Source organism: Neofelis nebulosa, chromosome 7 (assembly GCF_028018385.1).
Source record: "Neofelis nebulosa isolate mNeoNeb1 chromosome 7, mNeoNeb1.pri, whole genome shotgun sequence".
NCBI lineage: Eukaryota > Metazoa > Chordata > Mammalia > Carnivora > Felidae > Neofelis > Neofelis nebulosa.
Window position 1 is genome coordinate 52,298,454 of NC_080788.1, and position 13,503 is coordinate 52,311,956.

At 40.4% G+C, this 13,503-nt stretch overlaps 1 protein-coding gene across 1 annotated transcript in view; it reads left to right on the plus strand.

The window, feature by feature from the left end:
- The first annotated feature begins 1,622 nt into the window (after positions 1-1,622).
- ATOSA (atos homolog A) overlaps positions 1,623-13,503 on the plus strand; it is a 119,162-nt gene continuing 107,281 nt past the window's right edge. Inside the window, exon 1 of the mRNA XM_058737693.1 lies at positions 1,623-1,738. The gene's annotated coding sequence lies outside the window, so the exon portion shown is untranslated. The remainder of the gene's footprint in view (positions 1,739-13,503) is intronic.

The following is a 13,503-nucleotide window of genomic DNA, read 5'->3' on the forward strand; positions in this document are numbered from 1 at the left end:
GGACCTGAGCTGAAGTCAGAGGCTTAACCAACTGAGCCACCCAGGCACCCCTGCCAGATCTCTTTTATAAGCTCCAAAAGACACCTAGAGCTCTGGGACATCCCCAAAATCTGAATTCTTTCAATGTTGAAACATGGATTCAAAGGTCATTCTCAAATTAAACTTACTGATCCTGATAAATGTGCTGGTGCCATAGGGCAGTCTTGATTAGACTTCTCAGCAGAAAATTAGTCTGAGAACCAGAAATGGGTCGTTTGCTCTATGGGATCCCACCAAGTTTCCAGGAATATATCCTTTTATCAGTTCCTAAATGGCTTGGATTCCTGAGAATTCTGGGCTCTGTGACTGACCATTTATCACCCACTACCACTTCTGAAATGTACATTCATAGCAATCTGTGAAAAAAACAATTTCTTATTTGTTTATTGTTTTTTAAGATATATCTTCCATGAATTGATTATTGTTTTAATGATTGTCTTCCCTTCTAGACCGGAAGGCTCCCTGGGGGAGGCTCTGCCTGTCTTATTAGTTGTTCTCTCGGCTGCATTCAACACAGTGCCTGGCACGCGTCAAGTACACAATAATACTTATTCAATGACTTAACTGTATCCCATTCATTTAGTCTGTGCACATACATTAAACACCTACTATGTGTCAGGTATTGATCTTGGAGGTAGGGATAATGTTATGAGCAATGTAGGCCCAACTCTTCTCTTATGGCTCTGACAGTGTAGTGAGGGGAGGGGACTGGAGAAATACCCAAGTAAACATGTCAACTCAGTAATTTCAGGTAGTGTTAGTAGCTATGAAGAAAACAAAACTGGTGATCGAGGGGAAAGTCAGGGGTATCCCTTAGAAAGACTCTTATCAGTGGGCTAATGAATGACGGGGAGGCAGATGTTTATGGAAAGGAAAGAGCAGTAACAGTGGGATGTGTGTTCTAGTAGCAGATATAATCAGTGCAAAAGTCCTGAGATAGAATTTGTTTGACTTAAAGGATATGTTACATTGAGAACACAGGGTAGCTGGACCTTAGTGGAAGAGGACCACGTGGTAGGGGATAAAGTTGAGATGCTGGCAGAGGCAGAGCAGGGAAGGTCTTGGAAGCCGTGATAGAAAGTGATTCTAGAGGGTGCAGAGGAGTAAGCTGTAATATGGGTTCAAGGAGCCTGTCCCTTGTGGACCCAAAATAACATGTAAATACACACACATGAGGAACAGAAACTTCACTGGTTACAGCTGCAATCTTCCAGCTGCTACAGGTGCTAGTCTCAGACCAGGCCTCTGAACTTGAGAACACCTGACCTCACTGCTGCCTTTCTTTGGGATCAGCTGCCAGCAATATAGCATGCCAGGGACTGGTCAGCAACTCACTAGCTCTAGAAATTTGGAGTTCTGAGTTCTTTGGGGGCAGATATCAACCTGATTTGACATCATTATCATTGTAATAATGAAAACCAGCTCGAGCTACTTTACTGCAGTATCAGGAATCAAGCATTAAAAAAACTATTTGGGGTTGGCGAGGCTGTGACAGTCCAAGGGCCCCCTCCTCCAAAGCCAGGCCCCAGGCCTGTCTCTTTAAGGACTTCCCTCTGGGCTAACCCTCCCACAGACTCCTCCCTCTGCCTATTTATACCTGAAGCAGCAACTCACCACAGCTTCTGTTTCCAGACTCGGACCTTAGTCTTGTCTTCTGTGGTGGAGAACGCTTCTGGATCCTATGGATGGGACTTCATAGGTATGTGTCTGGAGAAAGCGGGGAATGGAAGGGGATGGGGGTATATGAGGGTACATGGTGGGGTGAAGCGGTTGAAAAGATTAAGCGGGACAAAGGACTCAAATAGCTTTGTAATCAGATGAGGTTAGAGTTAGCTGGAATGTTCAAGGGAGATAAAGCAGAGATTGGGTACAAACTTAGAACAGGTGAACCTAACATGTGTACATATTATGTTAACAAGTCACTGTGGGGGCGCCTGGGTGGCTCAGTTGGTTAAGTCTCCAACTCTTGATTTCAGCTCAGGTCATGAGACTAGGGTCATGGGTTCGAGTCCTGTGTAGGGCTCTGCACTAACAGCATGGGGCCTGCTTGAGATTCTCTCCCCTCTGCCACTCCCTTGCACATGCTGTCTCTCAAAAAAAAAAAAAAATAGTATTTAAAAAATATATAAAAGGTCACTGTGAAAAATAGCCCATAACTTGTCACTTTGTAACCAGTAGCTTGGTCCTTTAAGAGAGGAAACAGAATTCGAGCTTTGGGGCAAAGTTCTGCAAATACATGAAGTATTTTATGTGAACTTTTCAATTCAGTGGTAACCCCTTTACTCATAAAGTTCAATGATTTTGCAATGATCGGTGACCAGCAAGAGCCATGCAGGTTAATAAATAGTGGGAGAGGAGTTCCAAGCCAGTTACCATGCCAAGTGTGAAATTTCAAAATAATCAATCACAGGGAATTTAGACATCATCTAAAGGAGGCAAAGCTGACCCACTTTCCTGGATCTATTTTGTATCATGAAGACCCTCAGGCGGGACGTGCTATCTCCACTGGCCCATTCCTCATCACTCCCTAGCACTCCCCTCTCATCAGCCAGTTTCACGGAATTGTGTTACTTGAGTGGGCCCTGGAGAGGTTGAGGTTGTGAACACTGGTCAACTAAGAAATCTGCGAACAATTGGATAATATTGGGGTGGGTGATGTAAGTGTTCAAGTGAAAAGAGAATTTGTTCAGACAACTGGAATAGAAAAAAATATATAATTTTAATTTGGTGCTATATTTCTTCCCTAAAGCAGTTTAACAGAAACTCTCTCATCAATCCCAACAATTTTGTGGGGTAGATTTTACAAATGTAACTATTCCCATTTTACAGATTGAGAAACGGAGGCAATTTTAACACCAACACCTTGATTCAAAAAAAATCCCCTGAGGGGCTCCTGGGTGGCTCAGTTAGTTAAGCACCCAACCCTTGATTTTTGCCTGAGGTCATGTTCTCATGGTTTGTGGGATCAAGCCCCACATCAGGATCTATGTTGGCAGCACAGAGCCTGCTTGGGTTTCTCTCTCTCCCTTGCTCTGTCTGCCCCTTCCCCTCTCCCTCTCCCAAAACAAACATAAAAAAAAAAAAATCCTCTAAAACCTGGGCTCTATTAGAGATTACAATAAACAAACAACAATCGTGCCTTGCAAGCAGGTGTGCCCTACCATTTAATAACAATGATCCCCTGAAATGCTTTGGTTCACCAGGAGTCTGAGGACTAACCTTCTAGCAAATTTTATAAAAGGTTGTAAGGACTTCTCATTTCCTCTTTCTTCCCTCTCTTTACTTCCAGTAATTTCTTCTTTGGTTTTTCTCAATTTCTCTTTTTTCCAAAACAAGAAAATCGACTCATTTTTGCTCCTTTTTGTTTGGTTGTTTTGGTGGTGTTTTTTGTTTGTTTTTGTTTTGGGTTTTTTGTTGTTGTTGTTCTTTACAATTAAGGACATACTGATTGTTAGCTGATGGCACTTTAGCATGAATACATTTACATATCTGTGTTACACTGGCCAATTATTTGCATTTGAGGACTATCACAAATGAAAGGCTTGGCTTTGTTTAAAGGATTAAGACTCTGGTGAGGAGTATTTTTTGGTGGGGAGTGATACATAATCAGGCAGCCTTCACTCTCAAGGCTAGATGGAAAGTATACTTGATTCACCTTTTGGAACCTGGAAGAAAAGCCTTTGCCTCCCTTCACTGTTGAGGAAGAGGGGGTTGGAACTCTTTCTCCTGTCAGTGAAAGGAGAAAGGTCTAGAAGGAGTAGGCTGTTATGGTTGTAGAGTCACAGTACCCACCTCCCACTCCCCCCACCACCCACCCTGCTGAAAGCAAGATTGACCCCAGTTTCATTCAGAAGGATTAGCCTCTTTGTTCATTTTTCATTTGTCCTATTTACTGTTCTAATTTAATATTCACTGCACCTTTCCCAGGGTAACTCCACTCCTTCCTTGAGTTTTTCTCCACTCCAGAAAACTTCCTTAAATTTCCTGTGATTCCACCCTCTGGTGACAAAGTTTTTGTGGCAGAGAGATAGTGTGATTTGGGGACAAAGATTTTCCTGGCTACTTTAAAACAAAACTGCTCTCAGGCTCACATACAAAAGGCAAACGAAATTAACAATCTCATTTTGGTCTTTAATGAGCACTTGGTACAAACACTCTGTTATTTAAACTTTTACTTACTGAAACATTGTAAGAATGGTACAGAGAATTTCTGTATACCCTGTACCCAGATTTACTAGTTTTTCAACATTTACCACATCTGCTTTATTCTCTCCCTCACACCCCTGCCTTGTTTTATTTTTTCTGGACCATTTGAGAATATGTAGCAAGTATCATGCTCTTTGAGTGCATATTTCCTAAGAACAAGGATGTTCTTTTACATAACCATAATATAACAAATTCCAGAAATTTAATCTTGATAGAATAATTTAATCTACAGTATGATTTCAATTTTGTCAATTGTCCAAATAATATTCTACCCTCCCTATAAAATTGTATCATGTCTTTTAGTCTCGTTTAATCAGGAATAGTTGCTGTTTATCTTTGATGACTTTGACATTTTTGAAGACTATAGACTGTTTATATTACATGTTCTATTGGTTCATCTGGTGTTTCCTCATACTTACATTCAGATTATGCATCTCTGGGTGGAATTATTACACTGGTGATTTTGTGTTCTCTCCAGATTGTCCTATCTGGAGTCATATGAGATCAGTCTGCATCTAATAGGTGATGACAATTTTAACCACCCAGTCATTGTTTATTTCTTCTCTGTATATTTATTACTTGTACACTTGGAATCAAGCCATCTTTGGAAAGACCATGAGTTCATACAAATACCCTGCTCCTCATCAAACTTTCTCCCCAAATTTAGCATCCATTCTTGTTCACACCAATCTTTTTCATGATGGCTGCAAAATGGTAATTGTCCAATTATACCACCACTGCCTCCACATTTATCAAGTGACCTCTGTTAGAAGGAAGAGTCTTCTTCCCCTCTAGTCCATTTTATGTATGTTTACAGCTTTAGTGATGAAATGCACATACCATATAATTCACCCTTTCAACATGTACATTCCCTGGGGGGTTATCTCTTTATTACAGGAAAATACACATAGGAAATTTGCCATCTTAACTATTTTTAAGTGTACAGTTCAGTGGTATTAAATACGTTGATACTATGAAACCATCTTTATTTTCATAAGTCTTTCATCTTGTAAAACTCAGACTGTATACCCATTAAACAATAACACTTTATCCCCGCCCCTGGCAACCACTGTATTCTGTGTCTCTATGGCGTTCACTACTCTGACTACCTCAGTGGGATCACACAGTATTTGTCTTTTTGTGACTGGTTTATTTCATTCTGCACGATGCCCTCAAGGTTCGTCCATGTTGTAGTATATTGCAGGATTCCCTTCCTTTTTAAGGTGGAATAGTATTCCATTGTATGGATACACCACATTTTGTTTATTCGTCTATTGAAGGACACTGGGTTGCTTGCACGTGTTAACTGTTGGAAATACTGCTAAGAACATGGGTGTACAAATACCTCTTCAAAACCCTGCTTTCAATTCCTTTGAGTATATGCCCCAAAATGGAATGGCTGGATCATACGTTAATTCTGTTTTTGTTTTTAGAGGCAGTGCTATGCTGTTTGCAACAGCAGTTGTGCTATTTTATATTCCCCACAACAGTGCACAAAGATTCCAATTTCTCCACATCCTCACCAACACTTGGTGTTTTCTCTTTTTTTGATAGTAGCATCCTTATGGGTATGAGGCGGTATTTTTTTCTTTTATTTTTTTTAATCAAATTTTTGAGAGAGAGGGAGGGAGGGAGACAGTGTGAACAAGGGAAGGACAGAGGAGGAGACACAGAATCTGAAGTAAGTTCCAGGCTCTGAGCTCTCAGCACAGAGCCTGATGCAGGGCTCCAACTCCCAAACCGTGAGATGATGACCTGAGCCAAAGTCAGATGCTTAACCAACTGAGCCACCCAGGCACCTCAGTATGAGGCAGTATCTTAACTGTGGTTTTGGTTCATTTCCCTAATGATTAGTGATGTTGAGTATCTTTTCATGTGCTTGTTGGCCGTTTGTGTATCTTTGGAGAAATGTCCATTTAGGTCCTTTGCGCATTTTTTAATTGGGTTGCTTGGGTTTTTTCCTGGTGAATTTTAGTAGTTCTCTATGTATTTTGGATATTAATTTCTTATCAGATAGATGATTGATTTGCAAATACTTTCTCCCATTCTGTGGGTTGTCTTTTTACTGTGAATAGTGTCTTTTGCACAAAGTATCTTAACTTTCATGTATCCCAGCTTGCCTATTTTTTCTTTTTCCTGTGGCCTTTAATGTCCTATCTAAGGAATCATTGTCAAATCCAGTATCATGAAGTTTTGTCTAATTTTTGTGCCTAGGAGTTTTGTTATATTGAGTCTTAGATTTAGGTCCTTGATCTATTTTGTGTTAATTTTTGTATATGGTTTTAGATAAAGAGATGTACTGCCCCATTGGATGAAGCAAGGGTAGAAAAAAAAAAGCCCTGAATCTAGTAAATAAGTAATAAATAAGTGTACATTGTGCCATTCTCTCTTTTCTCATGTATAGTTGTTTGTTTCTGTTTTGTTTTGTTTTGTTTTGTTTTTTTAATCCCACCCTACCAACCTTGCCCATTCCAGCCCTGCCAACTCTGGGTCATCACTGGGGACAAGTCTGTCAGGGAGGTTCTGTTTACTGGATAGTGAACCCTCTTGAGGGAGAGACCTGGGCCATTTTGGTCACTATCATGTCCTCAGCATCACCCAGCACAGTGTGACAAATGGATGAACCAGTGAAGGAATACACTCACTGTGTAGACAAGTCATCATCAATTTAGAAGAAAATACTAGGTGGCTCAGTCAGGTAAGCATCCAACTTCGGCTCAGGTCATGATCTCAGTTGGTGAGTTAGAACCCCATGTGGGGCTCTGCCGACAGCTCAGAGCCTGGAGCCTGCTTCAGATTCTGTCTCTCTCAAAAATAAGTAAACATTAAAATTTAAAAAACCTAAATATTGTGTATCAGGTTTCTACTATGGACCAGGCTTGAGCTAATTGCACTATTAATAGTTGTGATTATTAGTAGTAACAACACCAAATAAAAAATTAATCCTAACAAGCCATGAGGTTTCTTGTTTTTCTTTAAATCCTCCACCCCTCCAGTTTGCTCCCTCCAACCAACCTTCCCTTCCATCTTTCTTCCATATCCAACTCTTCATCCATTACTCTCCCCTCTCCTGCTCAAGGAAATACAGGACTCAACACAGTGAACCAACTAGATCTAACAGAAATGTATAGGACACTCTACCCCAAAACAATGGAAGATACATTCTTCTCCAGTGCACATGGGACATTTTTCAGGACGGGCCATATGTTAGACCACAGCTTAAGTCTCAGTAGATTAAAAAATTTAGAGGGTAGTTTGGGTGGCTCAGTCACTTAGGCACCTGACTTGGGCTCAGGTTATGATGTCCTGGTTCAGGAGTTGGGGCCTCGTGTCGGGCTCTGTGCTGACAGCTCAGAGCCTGGAACCTGCTTCAGATTCTGTGTCTCCTTCTCCCTCACCGTCCCCCACTTGTGCTCTATCAAAAATAAATGTAAAAAAAAACTTAAAAAATATTTTTTCCATCTCATGCCTGACTGCAGTAGGAATAAAATATTCTTCAGTCCCAAGTGCTACCAGTGTGAAGACTCATGCAAAAAAGAAGAGAGAATATAGGAAATAGAACAGAGGTGTATTAGCTGATCCTTAAGCCATTGGCTTAACTCAGGTTCTCATTGGTTCAAGGCCGGACATGACTGTGCTACAATGGTGCATTTGTGTAGTGTGCTTTTACTTCAAAAATATTTCTTTCATTCTCCCCTTTATTTACCAAAATAGCTTTATTCTTTTCACTGAGTCAACTGGCAGTTGTATTTGGACTATATTAAAACCATTTCCTGGGGGCACCTGGGTAGCTCAGTTGGTTAAGCATCTAACTTCAGCTCAGGTCATGTTCTTTTGGTTAGTGAGTTCGAGCCCCTGCCTTGGGCTCTCTGCTGTCAGGGCAGAGTCTGCTTCAGATCCTCTGTCTCCCTCTTTCTCCGCTCCTACCCCAGTCGTTTGTGCATATGCACTTGCATGCTCTGTCTCTCTCTTTCTCAAAAAATAAATAAACGTTAAAAAAAAAAACAACACTGTCTAAATGGTTATGCCATGGTTTGAGTTTCCTAAGATACTGCTACTGCAGATTTGACCAAGTTTATTTATTATACTTAGTGATAAAAGATAAAGTGCACAAAGTGCACTAGTCTTAAGTATATAGTTTGAATTTTTACATATGTATATGTCTGGATAAGCAATATTTGAGATAAAATGATAGAATATTTCCTATACCTCATGAGATTCTCTTGTGTGTTTCTCATTCTATTCCCTGAATAATTAATATTTTGATTTTCATCAACATTTTTCACTTTTGCTCTTTTTTTTTTTTTTTTAAGTTTATTTTTGAGAGAGAGAGCATGTGCAAGAGCATACCCATGAGCGTGGGGGAAGGGCAGAGAGAGGGGAAGAGAACCTCCAGCAGCTATGAGCTGTCCATGCGGAGCCCCATGCAGGGCTTGATCTCACAAACCATGAGATAATGAGCTGAGCTGAAATCAAGGCAGACGCTCAACCAACTGAGCCACCCCGGTGCCCCTACTTTTGCTTGTTCTTAAACTTGATATAAATGGGATCATATAATAGAATTCTTTTTGTCAGGCTTTCCTGCAACATAGTATCTGACATTTCTCTGTCTTGTTGCTGGAGCCAATTATTTCTTTAATAGATGGGTAGTATTCCATTATATAAATGTGTCACAATTTATTTGTTGATAAACATTTGGGTGGTTTTATCTTTTGGATATTATGAATACAGCTGCTATGAATATAATGTACCAATGATACAACGTTTGCACTCCTGTTAGAGATAAAATAGAATTCCTGTATCCTAAAGCAAATGCATATTTAACCCTAGTAGAAACTGACAAATGATTTTTCCAAAGAGATTATGCCATTTTACATGCCCCCCTCAGCAATATATGAGATCCATATCCTTAAAAACACTTCATATTGTCAGTCTTCTAAATCTTAGCCTTTCTGGGGTGGAAATAGTAGTTTCTCATTGTGTCTTCATTCTCATTTCCCTAATGAGTCATATAAAGCCCTACTGAAATTGGCTTCATATGTTTATTGTCCATGTGGATACCCTCCATTTCCAAGTTCCTGTTCAAATCTTTGGCCCAATTTTTTATTGGATTGGTTGTTTTTATCAGTTTGTAGATTTTTTTTTTTTTTAACAGTGGTTCTGAATCCTTAGATATATGTATTACCAATATCTTCTGGTCTGTGACTTGCAAGCAAATTTATAGGCAAAAGGAATCTCAGATTCTTAACCTAAAGATTATAAGAAGACTGAGGGGAAAATTTTGAGGTATATTTGATCGTGTTCTTATAAATGAAAGACATGAGTCATAATCTCAGATCAATTTTCTTTAAAAAAAAATTTTTTTTAATGTTTTTATTTATTTTTGCGACAGAGAGAGAGCATGAGCAGGGGAGGGGGCAGAGAGAGAGGGAGACACAGAATTGGAAGCAGGCTCCAGGCTCTGAGCTGTTGGCACAGAGCCCGATGCGGGGCTCAAACCCACAGACTGTGAGATCATGACCTGAGCCGAAGTCAGACACTCAACCGACTGAGCCATCCAGGGGCCCCGCAGATCAATTTTCTTAAAGAACTATTTAGTTGAAATCAACTAGCCATTTATGAAGCATCTGTTAAAGCCTTCTAAACATTCCAAGGTAATAAAGATAGTCTTTTTCCATGAGGTGCTACTGTTGAGCAAGAGAGGCGCAAGCAGGTCAGCCAAGATAGCCATAGGATGTGAAAACACCTGTTGATGTGCAGTGGACATGAGAATGAACAGAAAACTAATTTGGCCTGAGAGGAGGCGATATTGGAGAAGGATGAATTTTGAAGATGGGGTAGGAGTTTTCCAGGGTTGGGTAGGCCTTTCAGGAAAAGGGAACATAAGGAACAAATGCCCAGAGGAATGAAAGGCCCAAGTGCCAGGAGCAGCAGGAGTCAAGGGTGGTCAGAATGTAGAATGAGGGAGAGGATGAATGACTTGAGATAAAGCAGAAAAAGTTAGCCAAGTGAGGATGTGGAAAAATTTGTAGCACTGTTACAATTTGGGACTTTATCCTGTGTGCTGGCAAGCCACCTGAGGATTTCAAAAGTATGGAAGTATTAAGATCAGATCTGAATAGATTAGATAGGATTAGAACAGGGGTTGTAACCCCTCTGGCTTTGAACCCCTTTGGAAGTTTGGTAAAACTTATAAATTCCAAGGAATAATAGTTTTAAATGTATAAATTAAAATACATAGAGGGGTGCTTGGGTGGCAGTTAAGTGTCTGACTCTTGGTTTTATTACAGTTGAAACCTACATCTCAACATCATCTATAATTATTACTTTGAAATTATGATAGTTATTAGATCTACCGCTAGATCTTTTTGAAAATGTGCTAATGGTGGGGTGCCTGGGTGGCTCAGTCAGTTAAGCATGTGACTTTGGCTCAGGTCATTATCTCATAGTTGGTGAGTTCAACCCCTGCATCTGCTGTCACTGCAGAGCCTGCTTTGGACCCTGTGTCTACCTCCCTCTTCCTGTTCTCTGTCTCTCTCTCTCTCAAAATAATTATTGAAAACAACAAAAAAGAATCCATGGGGTGCCTGGGTGGCTCAGTTGGTTAAGCGACTGACTCTTGATTTCAGCTCAGGTCATGATCTCAGTTTGTGAGTTTGAGCATAGCATCAGGCTCTGTGCTGACAATGAGAAGCCTGCTTGGGATTCTCTGTCTCCCCCTCTCTCTTCCCCTCCCTGCTTGAGTGTTCTCTCTCTCTCTCTCTCTCTCTCTCTCAAAAATAAAATTTAAGAAATCCTATAATATTGAAATACAAATATTTCTTAATTATGATATTTGTCCATTAGCACATTTTATTCTTAAAGTAGAAAAAAAATTGTAATGTTTATTTAATTTTGAGAGACCGAGAGACAGACATGAGTGGCAGAGGGGCAGAGAGAGGGAGACAAAGAATCCAAAGTAGGCTCCAGGCTCCGAGCTGTCAGCGTAGAGCTCAACTGGGCTCAAACTCATGAACCATGAGATCATGACCTGAGCCGAATTCGGCTTGACTAACTGAGCCACCCAGGCACCCCACCATTAGCACATTTTCAAAAAGATCTAGCGGTAGATCTAATAACATAATTTCGAAGTAATAATTATAGATGATGTTGAGATGTAGGTTTCAACTATAATGTGATATGAAAATATCTGTAATTACTATTGATGACATCATGGGTTCTAATACTATGGTTGTTTCTTACATTCATAATCAAAGAAAATACTAAATTTCAGTTAGATTTTACTGAAAATGTACTTTTCTCAGTATCCTAGACCTAGTGAAGTCTGTGTATATATCCCAGACTAAGGTTCCCTGTGATCAGAAGGATATCCTGGCTGATAGACTAAGGGGTAAGTCAGAGACAGGAAGGCCAGTTAGGAGGCCATCTCAGTGGTCCAGATAAGCCTGAATGGAGGCTGTGGTAAGAGGTGGAGGGCATGGTTGCTATTTGGAAATAGAATCCAGGTATGTGTGTTGGGAGGGTGAGGAAATGATTTGAGAAATGGGAAAGGGAGAATGCCTAGGAGGAATTCTTTCAGGTTCCCAGCTTGGGTAAGAGAGATGATGGCATTCCAAGCTATTACTAGCTCTTAGCTGGATTGTAGTAATCACCTACTAACTAGCTTGTAGGATATGGTCTTGCCTCACTAAGGTCTAATTTCCACAGAGCAGTCAGTGAACTTTTTAAAGAAAAGATTACATAATGTCTCTGCTCAAAGGCATGCAATGGTCAAAGTCCCTCTATTAGCCCTTAAGGCTCCATATAATATGGCCCTCCATCTTCTCTCTTCATCTTACTCCCTTCCCCCCACCTATTCCCCCCCTGCCTCCATTTACTATGTTCTAGCAAGTTACTCTTCTCAAGTATACAAGGGAATGTTCTTGCTTTGGGCCTTTGCACGGACTCTTCTCTTCGTCTAAAACAGTCTTTCTTTAGATATCCACATGCTAACTGCCTTTAACACCTTCAGGTTACATCTACAAGGTCTATCTCCTCAGGGTGCCTGGGTGGCTCAGTTGGTTAAGCCTCTGATTTCAGCTCAGGTCATTATCTTATGGTTCCTGAGATCAGACCCTTCATGGGGCTCTCTGCTGTCAGCACAGAGTCCATTTCAGATCCTCTGCCTGCCCCCCTGCCCCTCCCTTGCTCACACTTGCTTTCTCTCAAAAATAAACATTAAAAAAAAAAAGCCCTTCCTCAAGTCTCACTCTGTTCTATTTATTCCTGACTTTTAATATACCATATCACTTAATTTATTATCTACCAGCTCTCAGTAGAATAGGAGGCCCTTGAAGACTGGGATCTTTGTTTTGGTCACTGTGGTTTCAAACATCCAGAACAGTGATTGTGCATAGCAGGTGCTTGATAGATACTGTATGAATGAATAGGGAATGATGATGTATCTCCAAGAAAGGAAAGGCAGGAAAGGAGCAGAAGTTTTTAGGAAATGAAGGAAATGCTATTGATTTACTTTTTTGAGAAAGGACCTTTAGGCTGTCCTAATGGGTGTAGATAGTAGGTGGTATAGAGTTCAGGGGAAAGGGTGAATGGTGCAGAATTGTAAATAGGGAAGCTGTTTAGCTTGTGGGGATTGCTTGAAGCTTGGTCTTGCCCGGAGAGTACCTGTAGACTGATGAAAGAAAACTGGCAAATTTGGGGGGACAACTAACATTTAAAAAGTAGTCAAAAAAGGGGCATCTGGGTGGCTCAGTTGGTTAACCATCGTACCTCGGCTCAGGTCATGATCTCAAGGCTCCTGAGTTGGAGCCCTGCATCGGGTTCTCTGCTCTCAGCACAGAGCCTGCTTTGGATCCTCTGTCTGTCTCTCTCTGCCCTGCCCTTGCTCACACTCTCTTCTCTCTCCCTCTCTGAAAAATAAACATTAAATAAAAATTATTCAAAAAAAGTAGTCAAAAAAGAAGCGATAGCTTTTTCTACTATTTTTTTTTTTGCTATCAGACAACACACAGAAATTATTAAATTTAAAAGTGGAAAAGTATATGTTCAGTGAAATTGGTAAGACAAAGTATTTTTAAATTAGATTTTAAAAACGTAATGGATTTTTCTAATTTTGGCAACAGTGCTCTTGTAAAACAGTGTGTTTTGGGGAGTGTTCGAAATGTTTTCTTTCAGCATTTATTTGTGTTTTGTATTTTCTAGCTGATGTGACACCAAGGCATCAGGTCAAATTTCTTTGAATTTTTGAGTGTCAAAGGA